The sequence below is a fragment of the Sebastes umbrosus genome, chromosome 19 (genome assembly GCF_015220745.1).
Source record: "Sebastes umbrosus isolate fSebUmb1 chromosome 19, fSebUmb1.pri, whole genome shotgun sequence".
Classification (NCBI taxonomy): domain Eukaryota; kingdom Metazoa; phylum Chordata; class Actinopteri; order Perciformes; family Sebastidae; genus Sebastes; species Sebastes umbrosus.
Genome location: NC_051287.1, coordinates 24,203,548 through 24,231,092, shown reverse-complemented (window position 1 = coordinate 24,231,092; position 27,545 = coordinate 24,203,548). Strand labels below are relative to the sequence as shown.

The following is a 27,545-nucleotide window of genomic DNA, read 5'->3' as shown; positions in this document are numbered from 1 at the left end:
CTTAGCTCTTGTTACGACTGCTGTGGTCTTCCACAAAGACCTAATTACAGTAATGGCAAGGGATGAGCAGATAAACAAGCCAGCAGATGAACTGCAGGGCCATGAAGGTAGTTTGATAATATGTAAACCTCCCACGCTGGCTGTATACAGTAAAAAAAAACAACATCTCAACCAGCCAGTTAGCTAGTCGGGAAGATCAGATAATAAGGGCTTCACCAAATTACAAATAATATGATACATGCCCTGCGTAATTATTCAGGAGACGTCCAGTAGTCTCATAAAATATGCCATTAAAATGAAATCAGATTCCATGTCAAATATATTATTGGATTAGTTTGAATATCTGCATGTGTGAGGTGTGGATATATTCAAAGCATGTGCAAGCGAGGGTAGCTCCAGGCCAGATAGCGGAATAGGGAATGGGTGACTAATGAGAACTTGTTTCACCACCGTTGCCTCGACTCTCCGGGTGCAGCACTTAATCGTGACTGTGCATCGTGTCCGCTGCTTAACCACGGGACCCCCGTCTTCAGAATTGAAGGGGCTTGATGCAGGTGTTGGAAACGGCCTGGTGGAGATCTAGGAATGTGTTGTTGTCCTTGATACTGCACAGTCCAGGATTATTGATCCAAGGAAAACCACTCAATCATGACTGTGTGCCTTCTGCAGAGCCAGCAAAAAATCCCTAGCCTGAACATGTCCCGAGGAGCAGCCCCCCCCCAAACACACATTTCTTTGAAATTACACATAAATAATGTGTGTATGGGTGCATTAATTTACAGCAATAAAATTACACTTTAATGTTGATAAGTTCAAAAAGAAGAGAGTTTATTTGCATGTGCATGTTTTTACTCAGGCTTCTCTGTGCTGGACCATCAGTCGCTCGGGCTCTATCTGGTTGATGTGGAGAGGAGGTTGTGTTGCCCTGACTCTACCGGTTTAGCGTCGAGAGGAGGTCGTGTTGCTCTGGCTCTATCTGTTTGGCGACGCCTGGAAGCTGCTTGACATCCTCCTGGATCCACCTTCTCACTTATATTCACATTATACATATTCATATTTGTCATGGATTGTCTATGTTGTATTTTCATTATGTTGTTAGTCTGTAAACACCACATCTATTGCATGTCTGTCCATCCTGGAAGGGGGATCCCTCCTCTGTTACTCTTCCTGAGGTTTCTTAAATGTTTTTCTCCCTGTTAAAAGTTTTTTTTTTTGTTTAAGTTTTTCCTTATCCGATGTGAGGGTTGCACTGTCAAGGACAGAGGGTGTCGTATCCTGTACAGATTGTAAAGCTCCCCAAAGGGAAATTTGTGATTTGCGATTTTGGGCTATACAAAAATAAATTGACTTGTATGCGTTTTCTCCTGTGAAGAGGGCAAAGAAGATGCAGCACAGAAACATGGACAAATTCACAATCTATTCCTACAGATAATTTAAGAGATGTTTCAGCCCAACTGATATTTCTTTTTCTACACTCACAGCACCATTCAAGCCTACAATACAGTTTATATGAGCTGTGCCTGTGTGAGCAACAGAGACATACCGGAAGTAAACAAGAGCACATGTGAATGTTTTTGTCGGTCTATATGTGTTGGCCCTGTGATACACCGGTGACTTGTCCAGGTCTGACCAAATGCACCCTGGGATAGGCCAGTCCATTCTCATTCCCAGGGCTTCAGATACCAAGGCTTCGTCACGGCCATCGATGTTAGGTATCGCTATACACGGCACCTTTTAGCACTGTTGTGAAACGCACCGGGCGTTCCATTAACTATAATATAAACCCATTCGCGACAACAGTTAACACTCCGAGAACGTTACGTAGTTTAAAGATTGAAAAAGACACACCGGGCGGGCAGGAAGGGAGGTGGATGGGTCCAACAAACACAAGGCTTTCATCCAAGAGACCGCTGTTCGTGTCCCGTGCGTCACATTACAATCAGATGTTCATTCGTGTCCCGTGTTCACAACGCTCAGTGTCATTTATCACTGTACAAACATAGTAGTTTTAAGCCCAACCATATAGTTATTTCCTAAATCTAACTATATTGATTTTGTTGCCTTATCCTAAAGTGATACCGAGGGGTGGTTTTGATGCAGAAAATAAAGTAAGAAGAAAATAAAGCGTGACAAAGCACCAGTATGTTGACGAGTTGGGCTGAGAACGTGTTGGATAGGGAGATGGATGTATGGCTACAAATAGTAGCAATAACGGTGTGAAAACATTTACTTTTGATCTTATAATGTGATTAAATGATACAATTATGGTACAAAAGGAACATTTTAAAACAGATGTTTATGACTTCAGTCGCAGCCACGTAGGAGGAAATACATTGTCTGGTTCAATTACCTTTACTGCAGAGTAAATTTTGTGTGTATATAGCCAAAGATGTCTGAGTCAAAGTTTTCAGTTTCAAGTGCAAAAGAAGGAGAATAAAGAACAAGGACAATATAGTGAGAGGAGAGAGGCAATGAAGTGAATTATTGAATTGCACCAAAGTACAAAGAGGGATTCTGATCTGTAGAATGAGAATGATCAACACCAAGTTAAAGTCGTTGGAGGAGCATGGGTATTACCAATTTAGCAACTGAACCTGAACTTCTGCACAGAGTACCAACTAATGGAGTGTGGGGTGAGATGAGAAGAAACGGCCTGATCTGTTTGGGTTGACAGATGATATCAGTAATGACCAGTGGGCAACTCTGGGATTTGAAAGTGAAGCCAATGCTGTAGTGCCTTAAACTTGCATTCTTCCTAATAACAAACAGTCTGAAAATGAGTCTACTTCTCACTTGATTTATTACCTCAGTAAACATTGTAAACATGAGTTTATGATCTCCATCGCTAGTTTCAAGTCTTCTCAAATACAGTATGATGTTAATTTAGTAAATTATAGTCCCATTTGGCGTCAAATAGACCATAAAGCAGGAGATGCTTTAGGGCGTGGCTACCTTTGATTGACAGGTCGCTAGTACGGCGTTGTCCAGTCTGGGAGTTGTCTATGTTTTTTTAAAACCCTTTCACAGTGTGCTTTCAGTTCATGAAAGTTAATTATAATCTTTTTGCTCGCCTAAAAATGTCTTATTCAGCATTCCATTGCAAATAACCAAGATGGCGATGGCCAAAAAAACAAGAAAATGCCAAACTCGAGGCTTCAAAATGGCAGTACACAAACCAATGGGTGACGTCACTGTGACTATGTCCACTTCTTATATACAGTCCATGGTAAGGACAGGCTATAGTATGCCAGATCTAGCACAGTGAATTCACTTTTGTGGGATCAACCAAGCCACAACACTGGTAACTTTTTAAAGTCTGTTCGGCAGTTTGAAAGAAGCAGGACGTAATAAAATCTCTACATTGTTATTGATTTGCAATAGTTTTCCAAAAAAAGACGGCTGCTGTGACTTTAACACCTTGTGTCAAACAAAGTTAGATCACCAATATAAGCAAAAAATATCTGTTATTACTGACTCTGTCCCCCAATGTCACATTTTGATTTACTATATTCAACAGCAGGAGTGAATCCGAGGAGTGCAATTTGAACTGTATTTGGTTACATTTGCACGTACAGGTGAACATATGGAGAGAGTCCTTTCATCAGCCCAGAATTAATTAACCTGATGGACTGACATGAGTGGAATGTTGATATATTCAGAGCTGTGTCCTTCACAACCATGGAGTGGAAGTGGATACAATTTTCATCATTCATATGATGACAAAAATATGCATCAATGTTGAATCTTAATCAACACAACCAGGAGTCCAGCCCAGCAGTTGTTTGTTGACTGCAAAGCCAAAAATATAGTGTACAATCAATGTTCACTTCTGAGCAAGACCCTGAGATACTTAAAATCCTCACGAGGGGCAACAACTTAATCCCAGCTGGGTAAGCCACCTCTTTCTGGCAGAGTACTGTGGCATCACACTCGACCCGGCGGACTTTAAATCACCTGAAGAAGGAACTGAGAGCACACTCAACTGGTGGACTCATGATAATGTGTCCTCTAGGGTACCCATCCAGTAGAGAAAACAGTATAAAGTGCCCTCTTGGATGCCGCTATGGTGGATAAAACATGAAAAAGTCCTCTCTAGGGTGTCCTTCCAGTGGAAAAAACATGATAAGGTCCCCTCTGTGTCCTTCCAGTGGAGAAAACAGTATAAAGTCCCTTCTAGGGTGCCCTTCCAGTGGAGAAAACAAGATAAAGTCCCCTCTAGGGTGCCTTTTCCAATGGAGAAAACATGATAAAGTGCCCTCTAGGGCGCCCTTTGGATGGAGAAAACAAGCTAAAGTGCCCTCTAGGGTGCCCTTCCAGTGGAGAAAACATGATAAATGCCCTCAAGGGTGCCCTTCCAATGGAGAAAACATGATAAAGTGCCCTCTAGGGTGCCCTTCCAGTGGAGAAAACATGATAAATGCCATCTAGGGTGCCCTTCCAGTGGAGAAAACTTGATAAAGAGCCATCTAGGGTGCCCTTCCAGTGGAGAAATCAAGATAAAGTGCCCTCTTGGATGCCCCTATGGTAGATAAAAAGTGCCTTTTTGCGCACTGGAGCCCCACCGCATGAAGCTGGTGCCCTTTTAATTTTTTCCGCCCCTGCCCCTCAGACAGCTTGAGTCCATCAGTGCTCGAAATAGTGCCAAGAATGTGGATATAACTTTGGTTAAATAAAAACAGAATAATAAAAGACATTACAGTCAGTGAGTTTGAACAGAAATTCTGCTCCTTCTCAAATGAGCCTGTCTGCCTAAACTGATCAATCATGTAGTCCATAAAATGTGAGAATGCCGAGAAAAAATCCCCGTCACAATATCCCAGAGCCGAGGTGTCATCTTCAAATTGATTCTCATCAACAGACCAAAACCCAAAGATATTCAATGAACAACAATATGAAGCAGAGAAAAAGCAGCCAAATCCTCACATTTTGAGAAACTGCAACCTGAAGATGTGTGGCCATTTTGCCCGACTGAAAAAGATTCATTAATTCATCAAACTCGTTGTCCATTCGCTGTCGACTAACCATTTGATTAATCAACCGATCCTTTTAAGCACTAATTAAATTCAATGAATGATAATCGCTTCGGCGTTAGTTGAACGCATTCTTTTATGCTCTTTCTTTCCCTCCTTTCGTTCCTTTTCATTTCCTTTGCAAAAACCAAACACTATAGGACACAATCAGGGACAACTGCCATTGTCACTCTCATCACCGGCACGTAAGCCCTTGTCCGACCCCAAGGACGAGTGCACTCAATAACTGTCCCTGTCCAGACGCGGTAAGCCTGTGCCACAATCCCTTAAACCCCTGAACTCTGACATGCTTCAATGAGGTACATGAAGCCTCCTCCTTTGGGAGATTAAAAATTGAAACTCTTTCCCACTAAACTCTTGATTAATTGGACTTTTTTTTTTTTACCAACTCTGCTAATCTGCACTGTTGCGTGTTGTCTTCAAGCGGTGGTAAGTGATAACATCAGGGCAAAATGACGAGACGTGACAATGCTCCAGACTTCTAGACGGAGAAATGATATGATGACAAAGGCCTTGGATGCGTCTCTCAAGCTCTCGCTGATGAGGGGTTTTTTTTTGCGTCACCTTCATTCCTCACATTAAAAACTAATGACTGAAAATTGAATTTTTGACACCGTTTTGCACAAAGTTTTAGACCCCTCACCGCTGCTTATTTTCATTCCAGCCACTACTTTTATTTATTTATGAATTTGAGATAAATGTGTCAACTCGGTTTCTTTTGCAAGGCGATTATCTGTCACTTCTTCCTATCTGCCGCCTGTGTCCTACATACAGTTCTGTATTTACCCTTCAAAATTTCTTTATTTTTGTGTTGAGTTTCAGATATCAAATTGAAGTCTCAGACAGCCTTTTTTCACATAGATTTATATAGGACTTTTATCATTTGTTTTAGTTGCTTACTCTGTCACATACAAACTCTGACATTAATCAATGTTATGACAGCGTAACTGGCTACAGAAATGCGTGCTATGTTATCTACCTATACTGTCCTTCCTTCTTTCCTTTCTTCCTGTCTGTCTGTCTGTCTGGGATCTAAGATGCTACATTGCACTTGTTTACTTTGACTGCACACTATTGTAATCCCTGAGGTGAGCTGAGATGCTAGACTCAATTCTCTCTGAAGTGGGAACTGGATACAAAAAACTCTCGAGTTTGTGTGTTTTTTGAGTATATTTGGAGCTTTTGCTGCACTCGAGTCAGATCATGCAGCTCTGCAGAGAGCAGTGCAGTCACACACCTTGCTGTACATTGGTTCCACTTTTTATAGGTTTTCCAGCAGAGTAATTGAATCTCTGGCTCGGCTGACCTTTACCATCAATACTGACTGTATATATGTTCCATTCACTTTTCTTTTTAAATGTTTACAACTGAACTTTTAATGACTTTTTTTGCAATTACGTCATCACTGTCGTTGTTATGGCTGAATGTACTTTTTATTTTATAAAGCTGAGCACCACAGTGGCAAAGAATATATGTTGTCAATACACCTCCCCATGCAACAAAGCCTAGAGTTTTCATGAAGACTGTTGCACCTTTCGTTCATGGTTCACCGCCCCAGTATTGGTCCTGAAGTGTCATTTATAGCCACAACTGGGAATGGAGCTCAGATCACAGACTGATTCCTCAGAGAGCTTTGCTGGATGTGATATTTGGCTTCAGTATCTGACCCCTTATCCTCTTTAATACCCTTTGTGTATGTCTCTGAGAAAAATATATCTTTCATCCCTCTTTTGCATAAAAATCCCATTAATTTCTCTAGCCTGTTATCGCTGGATAAGTTTTGCAGGCATGAGATCCCAGCCACGTTCATCACATAATACGCATATTGGTATTATCTGTCCATTGGTGCGCAGGCCAAATTGTGCTTGAAAGTGATGGGAAAATCTGACAGGTGAAATGGCAGATCATATTTTTTTAGACATGTTCAGATTTTAATATAGAGTGCACATTTGGATGAAGTTGTTTATTGCCTGCAAATATGTTGGTGGATCTTTCTCTCTTATAATATTCAATTACTGCCAGTTAGGAGACAGTTCCACTTTACATATCGCTAAATCTACTACTATACAGTAGCTCTGCATTAAATCCAGAGAAGCTTATTAGGCTAATTAGTGTGTACTATTGTTTATCATATCTAGAAGGACAACTGCATTGTGAAGTTACATATTCAAAGTGCATATATCACTATATATGCATATTATCACTGTCCTTAATGAAATGACATTGATGATTTTTTATGCTTAGATTTGACACATTTTTAATGAGTCAGGTTTTGTTCCAGCGGGCCTTTATTGTTCATTTTATAGACTAAGATTAATTAAAAAACTTCAATATATTGATAAGCAACAATAGATTAATGGATAATGAGCATTATCTTTGCAGCCCCCACAGATAGTATGACAATTCTCTCGACTAAGATGAGAGAAAATTCAGTATTACTGACATTAAAGTAGTCACTTTAGAAGTAGCTACTGTCTGGGAGGTATTTCTTTTACAAAGGTGTCAGTATCAAGGAAGCATCAGTGCTGAGAGCCCCAGAGCCACTCTATATGTGAGAGAAGTCATTAAATAAAGAGCAGTCCCATAGCAGGAGGGCCCGCTTGCCTTATATCCAATTTTTATATTTTACTGAATGTTATTTGTGGAAGAAAGTATGCTAATAAAATACAACCCAATACATTTAGTAAATGAGCTGTTAGTAAGTTAAATTAATATGGTTGCTGTGTCCTTAATTATTGTTAATGACTCATCACACTTAGTCTATAGTCACCTGATCACTGAATAGGCCTAAACCAATCCAACCAATGGATTACTCACTTCCTTTATTTACAAATGTATGACATATTCATGCCTAAATATAAGCTAGGCACATGCCAAAGCTTATATAGTTTTTTTCAGGATAAGTTAGGCTACTCAGTAATGCCATTATCTGGCATGCAACGAGTGGTACTAGGTTATAGGTTTTCAACACACAGCAGATATGAATGGAGAGACAAATGTCAGTGGTCTACAGGTATAAGAACCATGTTGTTGGGGTTTTCTATCACCTGGTACTTTCAAAAACATGTTTTGATAGTATAAAATGATAAAAAAGAAGATACTAAATAAAAAAAGCTACTTTCAAAATGTTTTGAAACCATTCATAGAGCATCTTTGATTTGAGTTTGGGTACTACATTTCCCATCATGCTTTGGGGATGCAAACAGGACATTAAGGCTACATCTAGCTAAGCATTCGTTTTTTTAGTTTTTTTAGCCTGTATTAGTTCACAATTTAGTAATTTTGCATTAACTTTCGCCGTTAGACGTTTCTGTTGGCACTTTAATGAGGAATTCTTTTTTATCCCGAACAAAACGTCTGAAATGATGATTGTGAGGCAAGATTTGAAGTTATAAGGATTTCCATGTCAGCAGATTTAAAGATGTTTCTCCTCGATGAACGTCGAAAATACGGAAATCACTGGAAAGAGTAAGTTGTGCCAACTCCAGCAGTATGTGTATGATGTTTGTACGATCTGGTTTGACTGAGGTCTGACTCAGAAAAGTGCAATTATTGATGCAAAATACAGTAACTCACAATAAAGTGTGCAGCAGTTAGCTAGCTATAGGCCAGTGGTTTCCACAGGTGGGATGACAACCTGACCACATTATTTATTATTTATTTATATTTACCCACATATACCCTTCATAAAGAGTGGTTGCTAGTCTTCCTGGGGTCCACACAATATCAATAAAACAATTTAAAATCAGACAGTGTCAATAAAACAAGAAAAGAAAAATTAGAAAATAAGTAAAATTGCTCTACAAACAATAAACACTGAAAACAAAAACGTCAAAAAGACAAAGCAACATAATAATAATAATGATAATAATAGTAAACACAATCAGAAAAGATTAAAAAACAACAATAACCAAAATTACATCTGAGTCAGGTTCATACATTTTTTTTTAGTAACTTAAAATCTACTTTTGGTCTGTACGTTGAGTGAAGAAGAAGAAGAAGACCTCTAGGCCCTTTTCACAGTAGCCATTCTGACAGGCTTAACACAGGTGTAATTAATACAATTAATTATAGTCCCATTCTATTTAGTGTCACAGCCATTCCAGTGAGCCAGCATGCAATACCAGGGCCCAGACCCATCTAAATAGATCAGGGCCACAATTAATGTTATTCATTTCAGCTGTGTTTATCCTGCAATGACATGGCTGCTGTGAAATGGGCATATAAAGACCAGAGGCCTGTACTACGAAGCAGGATTTGGAGTTAGTGAGGTAACTTCAGGGTTAACCCTTCAGGGTTTTCAGTGCTACGATGACGGATCACTTCTTACCCAGGTAGATCACCATGGTAACTGATGCTGAACACCTAACCTGCTCAGGAGCAGGTTATGTTCCAGATAAGAGATCAACTTGTATAAAAGCACCACCTACTGACCAATCAGAACTCAGTGCGCTGATCGTAATGATAATATTACACAAATATGAAGAAGTTTAAGTCATAATCCAGGCTAAAAACAACACAGTTTAAATGTACAAATGCAGAAAGGACAGCCGGCTGTATGCTGTGGGTGTTTACTGCTTTGAATTATGTTTTTATATTAATTTTTTTGCTTGCTCTCAAGTCCGTTTCACATTGGAGTCGGGGACGCAGCTGAAAGAAGGTTGAAATAGTCATACATGCCAGATTACTGTCAAAGGGCATAATGAAGTCTGTTCATACTATACTTTGAAAGCTTTTTATAATATCACTGCCCCATCTAGACGACTATATCTGACTTTTCAGGCCGTTAAATGAACAAGTCTATTAATTTACGCATTCACACATCGGCATTTTTTTCATTTGCCAGCTGTTCTTCCTGCATTTGGCAGCTTCAACTGTGTTGATTTTAATCTTGATTATGTGTTTAACTTCTTCGTATTTGTCTAATATTATAGTTTGCTCTTGGTTTGAAAAATATACCGCTCTGCTGACAGTAGACTTGTCCATGTTTGTGATTGGTCATATGCTGCAAACACCAACCCTTTCATGTGAACACGCTCATAGCCAGATTGAGAAACCCTGGGTTGATTTACGGAGTTGATAACTACTGTCTTAGGACCGCTCAGCGTGATCTCGTTTGTTAGGGTTAGTTAAGCTAGATAACGAGAAGATACCCTGGGTATGTTGAACTCGCTTCGTAGTACAGGCCTCAGATGACCAGTGCTCACTTGATGTGTTATTATACCTCAGACAAAATCCAGTGTATACTATTTTAGTGTTTGTTGTGCTATTCCAAATAACATGCACCGTAAATAAGTTAGCCATGTTAATAATTTATGCATCTCACACACACACATTAGCACGGAAAGGACAATGAAGAACTAATCTGACTGCTCTGTCTGTTCTGTGCAATTTGAACAGATGTTTCTCAACTGCATTTGACCAAATGACTGGGCGATACTCCAGATGTGACCGAACAAGTGATCGATCAACGTCAACCAAACAATAGATGTGCAGGTAAGACCAAAGATAGCTGCAAAGATTCTTTGAGGTTAATTTAATGAAATATCATTTTTGTTTCCCTTATGGAAATTCTGGAGTGGAGTTAACTGCTTTGTGGAAATAATATGTCCTACTTCTGTTGTTGTTTGTTCTTAGTTTAGCAAACTGCTGTATGCAAGAGTCAAAATCTCATTTGTGTTATATTTTGTACATTTTGTGCTGGGATATACACTATATTGAATATTTGCAAGTAGTTTTGTTGTTTGGATAAAATGCTATGATTCATGGTTCATGATTGAAGTTCATAAATCTCTTGTACTCTATAGATTGGACTTTGCTGTTAACAGATGTGTCTCAGACCGGCACTTTTGAGTGTTAAACATTGGGCAGCTTGGCTTGAATGGCTTCCTGACCCAGGCTTAGTCATATTTAGTGATACAGGTGTATATTTGTTTTGGCCAGCTTAAAAAAAGTGTCTCATTAATGTTTTAAAAATGCATTATTTACATCATGTCTCCACGCACCCAGACCAGTTAACCAAGTAGTGCTTTTTTTGTGACTAGACTCTGCATATTTGCATCATTGACAGTGAATGCTTTGCAGTCAATGTAAAAAAAACCAAAGCAAATTAGTTGTATATGTACATAGTTCTTAGAAGACTGGGTTGGCTCCATTTCAGGATAATAATTGTGCCGTACAAACCAAAAGGGACAAAAAGACAGGGAAGACAGTTTGAATGATTCAAACCAAGAGACTTTGACTAATTGGATAATCAAAGAAAGCAGGAACAAGTAAAGGAGCCAGGGGGGAGGTAAAAGGGAGTTGATAATAAGAGTCGAGGATGAGTGAGAGAGTGCACACCGTCAGCTCTGGAGAAAATGAGAACATGTAATCCAGCCATCGCACGCAAATACAGGGGGAAATAAAATCGATGAAAGGAATCGCATTTCTAACCAAGACATATTAAGTCTCTGCGACTAGTTCAGAGTGTCATGGTGTGGGGGCCTCAAAACTCTAAATATGCCTGACATCACTCCACACGTCAACAAGCAGTACATGGTAATCACCAACACAGCCACGCAAGGCCTTGCTTCAGAAGAAGTCAATATCTGTCAGCAGTAAGCATCAGCAGCCTGGAGTTCTAGTCTGGACCCCTACAGCAGACCTGTCAGTATGCCTCAGGCGTTGCATCATTAGTACAACCCCATGTCAGCACTCACTCATGTTGTAGCCCAATACCCACTGTTTTTGTTCACAAAGAGTGCTAAATGGAAGTCTGTGTGCAAATACATATCTTCATTTACCTACGAGTGAAAGATTGGACTTGAAAGTTGCCTCACATTGTTTAATATGCAAAATAGACAGACACATCAAGATATTCTGATCAATTGTTCTACCAACAGGCTGTGCTCATGGTCCAGCAAAACTAGCGTGGCTTGTTTATGTAAAAACCAGTGGGCAACCCCCTGGTCTGAAAAGTGAAGCCAATGCAGAAGTGCCTTAGACTTGCATTCTTTCTAATAGCCAGCAGGGGGCGACTTCTCTGGTTTTAAAAAATATTTTGATTGTATAGAAGTCTATGAGAAAATGAGCCTACTTCTCAATTGATTTTTTATTACCTCAGTAAACATTGTAAACATGAGTTTATGGTCTCAATCACTAGTTTCAAGTCTTCTTCAATACAGCATGATGTTCATTTAGTAAATTATGGTCCCATTTAGAGTCAAATAGACCATAAAGCTGGGTACCCTTTAGAGCGTGGCTACCTTGTGATTGACAGGTCGCTACCACGGCGTGGGGTTGTCCTTGTTTTCATCTTTGAACTTTAACCCTTTCACAATGTGTTTTCAGTTCATGGAAGTTTATTGTAACATTTTTGGTCGGCTAAAAATGTCTTACTCAGTGTTCGGTTGTACTTAGCTCCACCCTCTCGTGTCAATTCTGGTCGCGAAAAAACAAGATGGCAACGGCCAAAATGCCGAACTTGATGCTTCAAAATTGTAGTCTACAAACCAATGGGTGATGTCACGGTGACTGTCGACTTCTTATATACAGTCAATGGTAAAAACAAGAAATCCCCCAAAATACCAAAACGGCATACTTGTATTCGTAAACTTTAGCAATAATGTCTGAAGTTGCTGAAAAGGTTATTGTTAAAGCTGAAGTAGGAGAGATTGGAGCAAATATGATTTAAAAAATGTCTTTTTATAAAACGGTCGCTATATCGTGACAGTAGTACATGAAACAGGTGACCTGAAAAAAATCATGTTCCTCTGTGTCCTCCGGTGCTCCTAACGCCATCTGCAAGATTTCACAGACCCGTAGGAAAATAAGCAGTAAGAGCTGATCTGAGGTCCGCTGTCCGGCTGTCAATCGCTCGCAAACTCCGACCAAACGGTCAAACTAGGCAGCGCTGATCAAATATGAATCAATATTATGTTACGTTAATGCCTATTTCTCGCCTCAAATGTTTTCTGAATCCTCTTGTAGTGCACGGTTTAGCTGTAAAATGAGAAAGTTTGTGACGACGCCGGCCTTGTGAAATCTGGTGAAGGAACGCCACGTTCCGGTCCCATGACTGGAGCACAGCCAATAGGAACGCTCTATCTCAATGTGATTGGTCAATTACAATATGCTGAAAGGTTATTATGGAATTTTTGCCAAAAATATGCTGCCTATTGCCACTTTAATTTCTAATAGTAAACGGCATGCATACAATCTACCAGAAATAAGGATCATAATCAGATTCTAAGTAGTATTAATGGTTCAAATAACTATGCCATTTTTTTTTTGTATTCTTTATACAATTAAATTAACTTTCAAAAGTCACTAAAGACAAAGATTTCCTGTTTACCAAATGTGCAAATGAAAAACAAATACCATTATTAATAAGGAATGGAGAAAAGTTTGTATAGCTGGATTTAATCAGAATGTTCTTACAAAAAAATCAGTTCAAATTGATTTCTCCTGAATTAGCTTTGTAATTAGACTTTCACATGGAGGATAATACAGCAAACAGCAATAAACTGCTTTTCTAATGAAGCCTTGTTTTTGTTTTTCACTTTGTAGACTTATCTGTCTCCCCCCCATGATACGTCCTCCGTAGTTGTACTTTTGACTCATCTGGAACATATCCAACGAAATCCTTAGGGGCTGCATCCATTTTAATGACGGGGACACAGATTTGACAGTTTATGTCTAAGCTGTTGTTGACGGGGCTGAGGTTCCTAAATTAATCAAATGAAAACAAAAAATCAAGATCTTGAATAAGCAATGCAAAAGGACGAGCACTGAGAAAGTGACAGACCTTTCTGAAAGCTCATGCATGGCGTCTGTCTGTCTGTCTATCTCCTCCAGTATATTGCAAAACACATACACTATGTCTTGCATTGCATGAATGTCGAGATGAGGGACTGAGGGATTCCAGTCATTTTTTTTCCATGACACATGCTCGGTCTGAAGCCTAGGCAACAAATATGTCCTCCGGGGAGTCTCTTCACTTCTTTCTCTGTCTTTATCGAGAGAGAGGATGTATGGCCGTTGTCACTGGTGTCAGATTCAATGCTTGTTAGAACACAGTAATGAAAGAACGCCAACAGTTCACTGCATACATTTATAGTTCAAACGCTGCACGTGCAAGTCACAGCATGAAGAGTGTGTTTGTGTTTTTCCTTCCCATATTGTTTTAATAGCAATGTAGCATTTGATTTAAATTGTTCATCACACAAAATACTCAGTCCAATAGTCAAGTTCAAACTTACGATGATATAGCTACAATAAGACTGGCTAACTTAAAGTAAGGTTTGAGTATTGAAGAACTAAAAATGTGAAACATTATTTACAACAGAAAACATCTGGCAGAAATGGCAACAGATTATTGCTACAGTTTGGCTCCACAACAGGTTCTGCTTGCAAATGATATATTATAATACCATTAACAACAAAGTGAATGAAAATAAAGTAATACTAGGGCTGTGCATTGGTAAGAATCTGGCGATATGTATCATGATACCGGGGTTACTGTGTAATTCAATATTTTGCGATATATTGTGATACTGTAAGAAAGACGATATAAGTCAAATTTTAGGAAAACTGTCATAGTATAAAGAACACACCACCATATGTAGTAAATCTGAGTGAAAAAGGTTTTTTATGCAATCAGAACAGTAGGATCTGCATTTGCATTTATCAAAGTCCCTGTAACATCATAGCACATATTATATAAAGTATTGACTGAGTTCATCTTTACATGTAAAGTATTAATTAAAAATCAATAGTGTTTTGAGAATTGATACAGTATCACAAGACGTGTTATCGCAAAACTCAATATTTTTGACATTTTCTTACACCCCTTATTAATATTAATTAGGGCTGTCAATCAATTAAAATATTAAATCACAATTAATTGCAAGTTCATTGCACATTTTTTGTGTGTTCAAAATGTGCCTTAAAGGGAGATTTGTCAAGTATTTCAAATATTTTTTTTGTATTTAAAGCACTTATAAACATTGGAGTGGGCATAACATGGCAAACTGCAGCCCAACAGACAACAACAGCTGTCAGTGTGTCAGTGAGCTGACTTGACTATGACTTGCCCCAAACTGCATGTGATTATCATAAAGTGGGCATGTCTGTAAAGGGGAGACTCGTGGGTACCCATAGAACCCATTTTCATTCATATGTCTTGAGGTCAGAGGTCAACAAATGGCCATGCCAGTTTTTCCTAGCCAAAATTTAGCGTAAGTTTGGAGCGTTATTTAACCTCCGACAAGCTAGTATGAGTACTACCCTCACTCCAGCTTTAAAACTGAGCCCGCTACAACCTAAAAATCGCAAGTTGCGTTAAAATTAATTTGTATTAACACATTATTATCGCGTTAACTTTGACAGCCCTGATATTAATGTATAGTAAACAGGGATATAAACAAAGCACGAGGCAACACAACATTCATACACAGACGTAAGAAACCTAAACTTACTGTGGACTTCCCGCTCTGTTCATCAGTTAAGCTGAAGGCTGTGTTTGCTGGGCATTGAATCTATCTTCATCAAAATATCCATTCATCTTTTAACTCGTGTTCGAGTGCCTTTTTTTGAAGGCAAGCTGACTGAGATGGGCCCCTGTGTTTTTTGAGCAACACAAGATGCAACGCTCGGAGCCAAAATGCTTTTAAGAGTTGAGAATGAGTTCTTGTGTTTTTTTCGGTGGCTACCTCCATCACAAGGAGGAGGGTGGAAGCTTGTGAGTGCAGTTGGTATGGCCTGAAGTGCACAGTGGTATACAGTCAGTTTTCCATGGTCGTTTTCACTAGAATGTCGCTGTAAAAACAACATCATATTCAGATTTAAAGAATTCATTGCCGGGTGCTGTCTTAGCAGCGATATTGTCTTTGATGGATCCTCTGCAGCCTCTGGGTTTGATGCAGCCAGTGCGCTTCATCGACGATATAAAATACTGTCATGAGTTCAGATTTTTCAGCTGTGACATCCCGTCTGCTTAATAAACTACAAATCCTGACACAGATTTACTGCATCTCTTGCTTTTGACAGCAGCTTACACCTGCCTCGGCATCTGCAGTGGGAATCAGAAAGGACCTGAGGTTCTGCATGCCTTGCAACTGTTCACAAATTCAACTGCAGTGAACAAATCCATATTTCTTGCTTGTGGTTTTTCTGTTTGGCAGCTCCACAAATGCTAAAACCTTTATTCTTTACGTGTTTTAGGGGTGTTGGCCTTTTAGTGGGTAGCCTTAAATGTTTTGTCGTCTAGTACTGCGAGTGTCTATAAAACAGCCTATACCCTCCTTGACTGCTACCCATAAGTTTTAGGAGGCTGTTTTTTTTTTTTATAATGGTCTAACACAAACCCTGAGTTACAGGCTTGCAGAGCATTGTGAATGAATTTTTCTAGCGAAAAAGCCGCAGTGGTAACCGTGGGGACTGTACCAACCCCCCAGCCTGATAATGAAGCCTGCCACCACTTATGTAAAGTCTTTTTTCATTGGTTGCAGACACCACTAAAACATTTTTTTTTCCAGGACGACATTTGCAGTAAGGCAGGCAAAATGACAAAGTCTTCTCTGCTGCGTGTCATGGAGTGTTTTCACTCGAAGGCAGACCGAATCATTATCTGTGCAATTACGCAACTTAATTACGACTGCTAGGGGCGAGCCCTGCGTCTCCACTGTCCATCTGTCAGACATCTTTGAACTCCATCCATCTCTTTTTGTCCCTTTTTCTTTGGTTTCAAATCCAACGATGAAAGGAAACCCTGGATCTGCAGACAGCTGAGGGCTGTCTGTCATCCGTCTGTCGTTGCTTTATCCTGATATTGCGGCGACAATGGTTGTCTTGTTTTTTCAGTCTTTTTTGAGCAAATGATGTTCACTTTGAGCTGTTTTTCAAAGTGGAGCTATTGTTCTTCGCTAAGGACATATAGAAACTCTGCCTCTTTGCAAATGCCTTCAATCTTTATGCAGTCTCGGTGGTGACAGACATCAGTGTTTGAAGAAGAAATAGGGAGTTCTTCCTTGAGCTCTGCTGACATTTGACAAGCCGTGTCTTGAATGAGTGCAGTGTTATCTCGGGCTGGTGAAATAAAGTGGCCAAATTGGTACCATGTTTAGAAATCATCCTCTGTTGCCATGAGCTGTTGCTAAAAGAAAAGTCATCCCTTGTCTGTCTGTGGTTATTAGGGTAAATGATTGTATCAATGTAACATTGATATCATTAGAATAATGAAAACATGTGTATGTTAGAGTACTGTATTAAAAAAAAATGTATGTGCCGCGAGAGAATGTTTTAAGCAAGCTGTAGATGTATGTTGTCTTCAGTAGTGCTGAAACTGGGGTGGGAATTTTTCTGGCATTTTATAGACTAAATGTTTAATTGAGAAAAGATAATTAATCAGTAATGAAAATAATTGTTAGTTGCAGCCTTTGTCTACATTTAAATAATTGTAATACAAATTAAATGCTTAGTGTATAAAATGTCATAAAATGTTGGAACCTTTTTTCGTAAAGCCCCAGGTGCCTTTTGTCCAGTCATTTTTACTCAATAAATGACTTAGAAAATACGTCAATTAGCAAAATAGTTGCCAATTAATTTTCTGTTAATCAACTAAGAAAGTATTTTTTTCATCTTTAGTATCAGTTTTGTTCTCTAACTGTTCCCAAGGTCTTTATAGGGATGTCACAAGATCAGATTCTGAAAACGCCTACCGTATATTTTTCGGGCCCGTCATCGCGGGGTACGATAGAAAATGTGTTTGGGATGCAGTAAACTCACTATTAGGGATGCTTATTTTGAAAAAAAAAAAAAATTAACCGATAACCGACCCTCGTTAAAGGGACTATTTGTAACTTTCAGAAATGCTTCTTAACAGCGACACCTGCGGCCGTGAAATCAACGAAAGTCAGCGTCGGGCTCGCGCTTGCTCGCTCTAAATATACCTGAACGAGCATCGCTCAAAACAATGAGGCGACACACGTCAGCTAAAACCACAATATCACTCTATATTTCAGTAATGTTAGCTGACCAGACGAAGGTCTCTCCATGAACATGATTTAGATCTGATCCTAGTGTTGGCTTTTCCTGCCTAAGTGCAGGCTGAGGCAGCGGGGCTCTGCAGCGTGTCTCCTCTGCTCTCTCCGCCCGCAGCCGTAGAGAGCAGAGGAGACACCGGCACCCGGTCGGTAACGAGAAGACAACGTAAATCTCTGTAGAGCTCCATCACTTCACAAGACACGGAAAACCTCTCTAGGTCTGGAGGAGCTGCAGCAGTTATTTCTGCACAAACGTCCCCTGTGCATTCACTAGATATTCTCAGAGCTAAACTAACTCTTCTGCAATGTGGAGTGAGCACGCGTTCACGTCTAGAGGTGGAGCGAGTACGCGAGAACGCGCGCTGTCTGAGTGAAGGCGAGCAGGCGGCGGAGGAGGGTACAGCGGCTACACGCGAACGCGCATATGCGAACGCGCATGTGTGCCGACCCGCTACATTTATACGCTTACAAAGTTACAAACAGTCCCTTTAACCGATTATTTACCGCTAACAGACAAGATTTGTGCCTCGCATGCAGCGGTGTGCCAGCTGCATGCGAGGACAACTGAGTCCCCAGTTGACCCGTCCGGGAGAGTTACTGTAGCAGCTACGGTGCTGAGTGTAGTGTCGCGGACATGCAGCTACTTTCCCCCTTAGCTCGCCAAGGCACATTTAGTTTAGTTTAGCAGGTTGTCAGATGTGTGTCTGCCTGGCGTAACAATAGCAATAGCGTTTGTGTGTTTGTGCTACGTTAGCAGCTGTAGCGTTGCCGGTGGCTTTGTGCTCGCCGTTGTCACACACATACAGTCTGTCAGCGTGGCGTAACTTTAGCGAGTGTCCGACAGACCGTGTGTGTGTGTGTGTGTGTGTGTGTGTGTGTGTGTGTTGGTGGTGAGTGTGGGGTTGTTGGTGGTGGCGTTATAGCTGTGAACGTAGCTGGAGCAGTGTGTGTATAGTTAATGTGTCGGTGAATAAATGCTACAACTCTTCAGCTCAAGTCCCGAGCCAACTTCCTGTATCTTGCAACGCCGGCTCAGACTCTCTTAAGGCGGGCTGTTAAGGTGGACCAGCTTTTATCCTTGAAGTGACAAGCCGCTCCTCTGAGTTTTGCTCAGCTTTTTAATGAATTATTAATGTTTCTTTTAACCGTTTAACCGATAGCGCTAATCGGTTAAAATTATTAATGTCGGTTAACGGTTAAACAGTTAATTATTAACATCTCTACTCGCTATCAACGCGTCCAGGGGACGCATATTTTTTCTCCTATAATGCTACACTATGAACAACAAATCCGTGTTGAAATCGGCAGGACAGGAGCTAGTTAACAGTAGCTGTTATCAGCCGGTAAGCGGCACAGTCCCTCACAGAGCTAATAGCCAACATTAACATCATGATACGTTCAGGCTCTATTCAGTTAAAATGAGGCGAAGGTAAACATAACGTTATTTTGATGTGTTCAATTGTTATCTTGTAAAATGTAGTCTTTGGCGACAAACTGGAATAGATCCAGTTGTTTGAAGGAGATGTTTTCACAGCATATAAATTATGACCTGTTTAACTTTAACAAAAAACAGTATGCAAACGGTAATAAAGGAGGGGATGTTGAAGCACATGGGATTTATTGTTCTACTTTTTGTTTTTTACCGTTGTATCGAATTGGAAGAGAATCGTGGAATTTAACTAGTAGTGGTATCGACTACTAAATATCTGCTATCGTGACATCCCTAGTCTTTAGGTCTTGCCATTAAACAAGGGACTTGCTTTGTTTAGCTTATTTATTTTTTGCCTCATTTATATGCTTGGCCCATATCTAGGCTGGATGACAGAGATCATATTTCTATTACACTAGATGTTATTCGTGCCTTTGATTAACAGCTTCCATCTAGTAAGATACAGATCTTTTACCAGTTTTATTGTTAAATCACTGTTGACACCCAACTGTTATTCCATTGCTGTGAAAACTCAGGTTCTTTGTTTAAAATTCAATTCAAAATGCACATTTTTAGTAGCTCCGCTGCCCCATTACTCTTCCACGAGTATGAGTAAAGAAGATTCAAATTTTTGGAGACAGTCATCCCACTTTTATTAACAAGGGTTCAAACACATGCTTGGTAATTTCCATATTAGTGGGGAGGCGCAGTTTAACAAAATACACATGGCTTTTGGTGCAGTGAATTGATTCAGTTTAATTGATTAATTGATTTACAATGAATGGAAATCGCCGAAGCTGCACTGCAGTCCTATGCTGAGGGGCATCAAATACATGCACGCACACTGCCATTATTCATGAAGCTGCGAAATGAAACCATGATGAATGACTGGACAGCTCATATATGCAAACACACACACACTCATACATAAAACGACGGACACACACAGACACAAACACACACACACACACACACACACACACACACACACACACACACACGAACACCCTGCACACACAGGCTGCTTTGAAGCCAGTTCAGTGAGTCAGAGTCAGAATGGCTCCGTCAGTCTAATCAGCAGTCAACACAAGCTCAAGACCCATCGAGAGTGAGACGAGAGATCAGTCATTTTTTACTCACTTTTAATTTGCTGCATTTATTCTCAACCTCCTTTGGGTGTTTTTAACTTATCCTTCACAACGGACAACATATTAATGTCATGAAATACGGGCCAAGGTAATAAACCGAGGGAAGGCAGTAAGAGGTTTATTATCACTTCGACTCTATTCTAGTCCACGACCCTTTACTGCAGTGTGGCTCTCAGCACTTTAGACAGAGCAGAGATAGAGAAGAGGGTAAAAGAAATTAAAGCGAGGATAAACAAGAGGTTTGGGGGCCACGGGATGGTAAGTTAATTTCAACTGTAATGATCAGGCCTGGGGCTGGACGGTGGTGCTGGTGGTGATAATGTCCATTTGCTCAAGTCAGGCATCTTGCCAGCACACAAACATGAACGAGGCGATGTGTGTGTGTGCGCACGAGCAAATGTGCGTGTGTTTTCATGTTGAGGGGCAGTTTGTATCCCCATCATCGTGTGTGTGTGTGTGTGTGTGTGCATGTGTGTCGCTGCCATGTGTTTACCTAGTGTTATGAGCTACAACCTTGGCACTGCTTTCATACTCCAGACATACTCCTCCACCCACACAGTTCTGCTAGCGAGGAGATCTGGAATGAACCATCCCTGCTGCCACCCACCCAGCAGCCCTCTAACAAGTAGTTGTGAGGCGTTTGTGTGTGTGTGTGGTTTTGTTGAAAGGCAGCAATCAAAATTTGGTGATCTGCCCAAAATGTCGGCCCGAGCACGGGAAACATTGTCGCACCCCATTACCCGTAAAATTTTAAAGGTGCTCTCTCGTTATGCTGGGCATTAATATAGCATCAAACAACTATTTGCTATGTAAAGATATAGAGGAGCAATGTCTACCTGAGCAGGGAATGAAGTCACTCTCCCTCGGAGAGTGTTGTAATCCGAGCTTCTCCTTCTCCTTGCTGGCCGTGCGTGCATGTGAGCGTGCCCCTCCGGCTAGCTCACAGCCGCCGCTCTGCACTGCTCTCATACGGCCGGTTGAAGCTAATAATGCCGTCCTGACCAACGGCGCAATCGCAGAAGCATAGCACCCGCCCTCCTGTTGCCTCAGTTCAAGGGTTCCCAACCTTTTTTCTTAGGGGACCCCTTTTTCCAACTGACGACCCCTGACTAAGTGACATATTTTATGGATATTTCATATTATATCCAATGCATAACAATTACAGTAAAGAACAACTGATAATTTGGACAATTAACTCAGATAGTGAGCACAATAACTGCAGTAGGTTTGTGTAAAACAAGCAATTTTGGATGAATTTTGAGCAGATTGGCAGAGCAGAGTTTTCCTGTTATTTTTAGGGACTTTTAATACAATTCTCTATATTGTGAATTTTTTTTTTTTAATAATCATTCATACTTAATAAGCTTCTTTTCTGACAAATTCAGTGGTCTCTTGCAGGACGAGGCTGTTAAGCAGAGGCTCTGTGAATATAACTCCCGTTCAGGTCTTCACTGTGCCCTTATCCTGTGAGAATTGTTTTTAAGTTTATATTTTAAATAATAATCCAAACTTTGACAAATAATAATTTAATTTAGATTTCTTCACAGAAATGAATGAAATGCTGAGATATAGGCCAACTGTTTATTTTACACCCCTTAAAATCAAGAAGGCCTCTCGACCCCCCTGTGAAGCTTTGGTGACCCCTATGGGGGGGCAGGACCCCCAGGTTGGGAACCCCTGTCTTAGCCTTCACTGTTAGCATTGTTAGCTACGAGCCGCCGGCTACGCCGTCATGTTGAGAGCCGTGCCGAGGCAATAGAAATGCTCCCAATCTCGCATTTAGCACCTTTCAAGCACAGTTGGAATTGCAGGTGTTTTATTCAATGTCTTAACTTTACCCAATTACTTCACACTGTTGCAGCTGCTGACTGACTCACTATTTTGTGCTCATCTTTTTTTTTTTTAACATAGGGCCTTTGCCTAGAAGGTTATGTGAATTTATTTTAATGTGCCAGAATTCACAAATGTATTACACATACAAATTGCATGTAATATGTAAAACCTACATCTAATATACACACTAAAATTACAGGTATATCACTTATTGTTGAGAAAATGAGACAAATCAGTTTTTAACATTGAAAACAAACAAGCCAACAAAAACGAATTCAGATGTACAGTATGTAGTTCATTACTGTCATCAGTCTGGCCCACCCACACACACAATTTAACTTTACTTTTACAGTTTCAAACCAGGCGAGTCTGTCCATTTCTAACACCACTTCATAAGTTATATAATAAAACAAATTAAAACAACTACATGTTCCTGATGTAGGAGAGGCTCATTACAAAAGGCATTTTCATTGTGTTATGCACTCAAACAATATCTCTTTCTCTCCATCACTGTTGCTAGGTTGCCTCTCAGCCCTACTTAAAATGCATCAATTTAGTTTCAGGTAAAAAAAACAAAACAAACATCCAATCATAATGCATTAACGTATCATAGCTGTGACTGCAGTTAACATGGAACTGCTCTTAATTGTCAAAATAAAGCGAGCTCACCGGGAACTGCGTGACCTCTAGTCCTCAGAGAGCTACTGCTGACCGTGTTGTTTCTGTATCTGCCACTGCTGATGAACAGCAATTCAGCAGCAAAACATGTTGTTTGAAGGAACAGTGAGTAACAATTAGGGGGATCTATTGGCAGAGATAGAATATAATATTATGCTTTCTTTAGTGTATAATCACCTGAAGATAGGAATGGTTGTGTTTTCGTTACCTTAGCATGAACAGTTTCTATCGACATAGGGAGATGGTCCTCTTCATGGAGTCGGCCGCCATGTTTCTAACCTGACCCTGTCAGATGGTGAAACATGGTTTGTTACACAGAACCATCTTAGAAAGCCATCATTGGAAACTGTTTGGAAAAGGGCGGACACTTACAACAAATGCTTGGCAAGTGATTGGATGAACCATTAGTCAATCAAACTAACGCAAAACTGACTGAAGCTGAAAACATCTTCAATGAAGAAATACTCCAGTTCTGATGTAACTGATGCTATTGCAGAGTATACGTTAACCTCTTCAGCAGCTGCCATTGTTGTTTAGAACAGTCGCCTCTCCGTGTCGTCTCACACTATGGTCTCACCGTGTCTCACACAACTTTTACTTTGGAAAATGTCTAAATTAATACAGTAAGAATGTTTGATTTCCAGCAAGTATGTATAGTCAGAAATGTCCTGAAGTCAAATATATCAGTCCTCGTCAGTAGGGGTGTGACGAAATATCGTGCCACGAAATATCGCAATATAAAAACGTACATACGGGCCTATGGAAGGAGGCTGAGTACGCGTCATATCTTTGGGGTACGACACATGCGCAGTAAAATCTGGTCTGCCCTCACCGAAATTGAGCCAATCGCAACGCACGGCAGTAGCTTCAGTTACACTGTGCATGTGTCAAACCCCAAGAGCCACGTCCGCCGTGACTCAGCCTCCTTCACTAGGTCTTGCTGCTCTGGGTCGGAGCTCCACACGTCAACACACCCAGCGCAGTCAGCCGCGGTGGAGACGAGTTGACAACTATGTAAGTTGCAATAAAATTTTGCAAGTGTAAAGCCAAGATACGTTATTACACCTGTTCAACAAGCATAAAAACGATGAAACGGTTAAAACATGAAGGAAAGCGACGTTTCAATCTGCTCCGTCTGCTGTCTCTCATCCTCCACCGCTCTGTTTACACAAGCAGAAAGCGTTAGCTCGGTGGCTAACAGCTAACTGTAAACACGTGTCAGTTATTTAGTTGAGTTGTGAATGACTTTAAATGACAAAAACTGGCAGTAGGCTGTGTAGTCTAACTGTTTAGGTTAGTTTGTCATGTATCTTACTGGTAAACTGATCAGCTGGCTGAAACACAGCCTCCCCCCCACCAGCCCTAATGTTACCTGATGAGTGACATCAGCAGAGGACAGGAGGAAGGACTGATACTGACTGATGGAGAGAGGACAGGAGGAATGACTGATGGAGGACAGGAGGACAGGAGGAAGGACTGATACCATAACAAATGGAACTATAGGGCAAACAACAGCATTGTTTTGCATTTTGTGTCTTTTGAATAAAAGGCTACTTTTTCAGTCCTATATTTTCATCAATCAAGTTTTGTTAAAATTATTGTTATAATATCGTATCGTATTGAAATCTTGAACCCAATATCGTGTATCGTATCGTGAGCTGAGTGAATCATCACACCCCTAATTGTGAGGCAATATTTATTACATTTTTTCTAGCAACCCAAAAATCAAAGAATAGACAATCCCCCTCACATATTACTGGTATTTTGAATTCATAAAGCATGCAGCTTTAGCCGTGATGTCTAGCTCTGCTTTTCCTTCCAATGTGTGAAACCCAAAGTGTTTCCATACTTTACTGTATGTTTAGTATTTACCACATTGGATTTAAAATGTGAGGGTGATGGTTGTATCCACGCCGACCCTCCGCCGTTTTCTGCTTTTTGTCACTCCACTCAGCTGCCGGGAAACAAGACACAGCAAAGCTCTGTTGGTCATCGCGGAGCTGCAGCATTTATTTCTACATAAACTGCAACTTGATATTCTCAGAGCTAAACTAACTCTGTCTTCTGCTCAACTATCTCACTTGTTCGCTCACACTCATTCGCCACCTCTCTCTCTCTCTTGCTTCACCACTCACTTCCAACGTACACATACACACTCGCTGGCTCTGCTCCAAATGACCAACACTATTCTCCCAGCAACTGGCTCTTGATAGGGCCATTTGCATTTTTGCGTAGGCCACCGTAGTTCTCCTACACGCTTGATACACGGGAGAGTTTTAAATTGGTTGCAATCTGCAACCTCATCACTAAAAGTCACTAAATCCTACACACTGCTCCTTTTAATATTATGAGCATGTGGTGTCCACGCTTCTATGTCAGATTATAGTCATGTTAAATAATATTTTAGTTAATTTTTTTTAATTTTTGTTTTTGTACAGTCATCTAAGAACGTGTAACATGTAATATAATAGTGAAATATGACGAAAAGCAATAGCCTTCAGTCATCTCTGAATTTCAACATTAAATTTGTATCCATTGTCAATAATAGCAGGAATTTGCAAGACTGTCCTAATACGTTTTTTCACCCATTTTCAGGCCACTAATTCACTCCCCCCGAAGGCACGTGTCCTCATATCAAACGTTCACCATAGAATTCAAAAGTCTTTGCTGCAATATTTGCTGATAAACAACTCAGTCTCTGTCTGTTCCCTCCAAGGACTGAACAAGTGAGCTGCACATGCATAGATGAAATGTTGTCCCTTAGCAAACAAATCAATAAAACTAATTTCCTTTTGGTCAACTGTTAATTAAATGCCAGTTTTCCCTCAATTAAAAACTGTCTGAAGTGCAGTATATGGCATATTATCATATTTTTTCCCGCCGCATCCCCCGCAGGCAATTGCAAATACCCAGGGATGATTGCTAATGCAAAATCATTTTCTGATTTGTATCTGCAAATTGCTGCTGCCCTTGTGGTATCATCAAAGCTAGGTAAGCTTTATCAGCCCCCTCACCTGGTAAATGATTTTAATGTTGATGGGTTAGATTACCCAGAGAGTAAAGCTTGCCAGTATGCTAAAGGTCATTGGGTATTATCTAAAGGTTACGCCTGACAATTATGCAGAATAGCAATGGCGGTCTTAAATCCAAGCAAAAAGGTATATGTATTTAAAATACACCAGCCATGCTACTCTATCAGGACAAGGTGTTTTCATCACTGTGATATTTCTCAAAGGGATAATGAAATGTCACTGTGGGATCCACGACTTTACCTTTCAGTTTTAAAAAATCTGCTATCTTCCCCTGAACTGCAAGGTCTTCTTTTTTAAGAGGCTGTTGTGCTGAGATGCACTATATTACTTGAAACCGATATCTGACCAACCAAAACCGCCTTGACTCTGACCCTAAGAGTAATGCATTCGATACTGTCCTTGGTGAAGTCGCCATCAACCAGGATCATCCGTGATTGGAGGGGCAGGTGTGGAAAGAAGGAGGAGAGGGGGCGGGGGGGTGGTGGTGGTCTGGGAGCAGAATGACCATGGATCACGCTGCTGTGGCGCAGAGATGTTGCTCAATGGGCCGCATTCGCAGTGAGATATAAAGCTTTATGACAGATGCTTCTCTCGAAAATGCATTACTGCGCCCGGGCTCGAAAAACCATCTGAGTTCTCCTGAGTGTTGAAGGGAAAATACCGCATCAGAATACCCAAAGCTTTCACAATTGTCAACATGCGTTCTCTCTGCCAGCACCCGAATGTTTACGCTCACACGTGCCTGTCACATTCAGAGAGACAGACATGCTCGCACATATTCTCGCTGTCATGCATCCACCCACATGTGCACATGCAATAAAAACAAGGAGATTTCCCCCCTTAAGCATTTCGTATTCTCATAAAACCACCACAGTTGTAGTCACAAACATATCTGCTCCTCTTTTTACAATGCACCCCTGAAGCAGAGTCTGCTGTACGGATTTGCTCTCTACTGTCTAACACCCAGACTATTTGCATTTTTTTCTCTCCCCTTTTTTCGTTATTCCATTTTTTACCCAGACAGTGGTGCATGTTCATGTAGGTTCCAAATACAACTAAAAGCAGAACATGCATTTTAATTGAGCAGTTAAAACAAATGAATGCTGCAGATTTATTGTGGGCAGTGAAATGTACAAACTTAGTTATATATAGTCACCTAATGTGCTTATGCAAACGCGATCGAAATAGTCTCTCTATCAGGCTAATACAATGCCAGTAAGCGTTTCAAATATACTAATATGCTGAGGTGAAAGGCTTCATTGTCTTTTAACACAATCGATGCTCCATTCGTCCAAGCAAATTAATCTGTATGTGAGTGGAAGGATTAAGCCGAGGCTGTAATCAAACAGAGGTTAGCTTAGAACCGGTTC

General features: G+C 40.5%; 1 protein-coding gene across 1 annotated transcript in view; it reads left to right on the top strand.

Moving 5' to 3' along the window:
• The first annotated feature begins 8,235 nt into the window (after positions 1-8,235).
• Positions 8,236-27,545, top strand: part of brinp1 (bone morphogenetic protein/retinoic acid inducible neural-specific 1) — a 220,532-nt gene continuing 201,222 nt past the window's right edge. The window contains exons 1-2 of the mRNA XM_037752821.1: positions 8,236-8,498; positions 10,431-10,526. The gene's annotated coding sequence lies outside the window, so the exon portion shown is untranslated. The remainder of the gene's footprint in view (positions 8,499-10,430; positions 10,527-27,545) is intronic.